At 40.9% G+C, this 3,048-nt stretch overlaps 1 long non-coding RNA gene across 1 annotated transcript in view; it reads left to right on the forward strand.

Annotated features, from left to right (window-relative positions):
* Positions 1 to 1,019: 1,019 nt before the first annotated feature.
* LOC107685888 (uncharacterized) overlaps positions 1,020 to 3,048 on the forward strand; it is a 26,253-nt gene continuing 24,224 nt past the window's right edge. Inside the window, exons 1-2 of the long non-coding RNA XR_001634004.1 lie at positions 1,020 to 1,075; positions 1,267 to 1,271. This is a non-coding gene — a long non-coding RNA (uncharacterized LOC107685888). The remainder of the gene's footprint in view (positions 1,076 to 1,266; positions 1,272 to 3,048) is intronic.

A 3,048-nucleotide genomic window follows, 5' to 3' on the forward strand; every position in this document is an offset into this window, starting at 1 on the left:
CTCACTCTAGCCCCCGGCCTCTGCTCACTCTAGGCCGCCGTGTGTGACGCTGTGTTTCGTTGTGAAGGCGAAATCACTTTGTTTGGCCTTCCAAAAAAAAAGCTGGGTTTCTAATCCTTCCATCGAGACACTATTTGTTATTTTAGTTTGTTATTTTGCCTTTATTATTTTTGAAGGTTATTCTGGGCGGAGGTTTTAAATCTCTGTTGGGGGTACGCTTTTGGTTTGTAATGCCAAATGTCCTCGAGTTCAGCGTTTAAATGCTGCCCCGAGTCCAGTACACCTTTGAAGAGCAGGTAGGTTTAGTTAGTTCTGTTTATAGCTAGGAACTGAAGTCTCTCATTTTCATTTAAAGTAAAACTTTTGTTGTTTCTCCACATCTGTGTTTGTGATATCTACCGAGTACGAAGCTAATTTGAGGAATGACTTGTGGTAAGTCTTTATTTATCTTATCTACGGTAGTGTTCTGACCCGGAGCGTGAATGTGATGATCCCTGGCAAAGTGACTGATGGGATTTGTAGTTCCAACGCTCTAGGTTACCGGCATCTCACGCACTAGTTTAACGGCGTCTCACGTGTGTTTGTTTTGCTGTGTTTGCTCTGCTGCCTCTTCTAATAGAAATGTCATCGGTAATCGAGGATTTCTTCGCGTTTCCTTCGGAAATATTGTTGGAAAGGTTTATAGTTAGGAACTGAAGTCTCTCATTTTCATTTAAAGTAACCCTTTTGTTGTTTCTCCGCATCTGTGTTTGTGATATCTACCGAGTACGAAGATAATTTGAGGAATGACTTGTGGTAAATCTTTATTTATCTTATCTAAGGTAGTGTTTTGACCCGGAGCGTGAATGTGACGATCCCTGGCTAAGTGGCTGATGGGATTTGTAGTTCTAACGCTCTAGGTTACCGGCATCTCACGCGCTAGTTTAGTGGCATCTCACGTGTGTTTGTTTTGCTGTGTTTGCTCTGCTGCCTCTTCTAATATAAATTTTGTCGATAATCGAGGATTTTTTCACGTTTCCTTCGGAAATATTGTTGGAAAGATGTACGAAGGAAGAGCTGTCGCAGATTGCCGAGCGTTTTGGTGTGGAGGTAACGAGTAATGATAAGAAACTTAATGAGACGCTGCTGAAAGTTGTGAAAGACGCGCTTGTCGAGCGGGGTGTTTTAGAGGTAAGAACTCCACCTGTTAACCCTGATACATCTTTAACCTCTCCTCTTTATGATCCTGAGCGTAATGTGATGTTTAGTGAGATGTCTTTGCAGGAGAAACAGTTATGTGTTGATGCGGAAAAAGTTCGTGCTGAGCGTGACATTTGCGCGCTAAAACAAAAAGAGTTAGAAAAGGATATTGAGTTTAAGAAGTTACAACAGCAATTTGAGTTACGTAAACTTGAGTTATAATTTGAGAAAGAAAGAGAGGAAAGAGTTTCAGTTAAGAAAACTTGAGTTGGAGCTGAATTCAAAAACAGTTGAAACTCCCATTCCTGTGTGACCTGATGAGTCTGTGCACGTTACACCTGTTTTTGATGTTTATAGAAACATTAGACTAGTGCCGCCGTTTTTAGAGAAGGACGTAGAGAAGTATTTCCAACATTTTGAGCGTGTTGCAGAGTCCCTGAAATGGCCTAGAGAGTTGATAGATGTGATATGATAGAGTTTTGAGGAAATTTAACTGGCCTAGAATCAAGCGCGATGGGAGTGAGTATGTACGGTCCTGCCATACTTGTCAAATGACTGGAAAGCCAAATCATGCTGGACATGCATATTTATTCACTGTGATGTGTCAGTCTACACGTTATCCTGCAGCTTATCCTCTGAGATCAATAACAACTAAGTCAATCTTAAAATCTTTAACGAGTTTTATGTCTGTTTTTGGCATTCCAAAAACCATTCAGTCTCCTGAAAGGTTATTGGCAAGTGCCACTAACATCTCGTGCTAAGGAATTATCTGCTTTTATTACACCTGTGTAGCGTCTGGACCAATCAAAAACACAATTTTTCATTTGATTTAACAAATGTTTTTTACAGTACACAGTTATGCCTTTTGGGGTTTGAAACACTCCCGCAACATTTCAACAGTTAGTAAATCGAGTGTTGTCTGGGTTGTCCAGATGTGACGCTTACTTGGATGATGTTGTTCTGTACAGTTCCTCTTGGTCGGAACACCTCACACAAATTCGAGAGCTTTCTGAGCAGTAGTCCAAAGCTAACTTGACTATCAATCTTACCAAATGTGAATTTGGCAAGGCCACGGTGACATATTTGGGTAAGGTAGTCGGCCGGGGTTGTGTAAAACCCATCAATGCTAAAGTTGACTCTATCTGTAGTTTCCCCACTCCAACTACTCAACGTGAATTACGGCGATTTCTCAGGATGGTGGGCTATTATAGAGGTTTTTGTCAGAACTTTGCAAGTGTAGTTGCCCCGATGACTGACCTGTTAAGCCCAAAGAGATGTTTTCAATGGTCAGAACAATGTCAGTGTGCCTTTGATCATGCCAAGTCGTTGTTGGCCAATGCTCCTGTGTTAATTGCTCCAAATTTTGATAAGAAATTTTTCCTTGCAGTTGATGCTAGCGCTTATGGTGCTGGCGCTGTTCTTTTGCAAGAGGACTCCAATGGAATCGAACATCCAGTCAATTACTTTTCAAAAAAATTCAATCGTCATCAGCAAGTGTATTCTACTGTGGAAAAAGAGGCCTTAGCCCTTGTTTTAGCCGTTCAACTTTTCGAGGTCTATTTAAGCTCTGTTTGTGGTCCTATCGTTGTATATACCGACCATAATCCGTTGACTTTCTTAAATCGAATGCGCGGTAAAAATCAGAGACTTATGAGGTGGACCCTTATTCTGCAACCTTTCCACTTACAGATTAAACGTACGTGGTAAGGAAAACGTAATTGCTGATGCACTCTCACGGGTGTAAGATATCCCATTGGTGTCAGGTTACCTCTTCTCTATCACTCTTCTCTCTTTTCTATATATATATATATATATATACAGTGGGTACGGAAAGTATTCAGACCCCCTTCAATTTTTCACTCTTTGTTA

Source organism: Sinocyclocheilus anshuiensis, unplaced genomic scaffold (assembly GCF_001515605.1).
Source record: "Sinocyclocheilus anshuiensis isolate Anshui unplaced genomic scaffold, SAMN03320099.WGS_v1.1 scaffold1074, whole genome shotgun sequence".
In the NCBI taxonomy this organism is placed as follows: Eukaryota; Metazoa; Chordata; class Actinopteri; order Cypriniformes; family Cyprinidae; genus Sinocyclocheilus; species Sinocyclocheilus anshuiensis.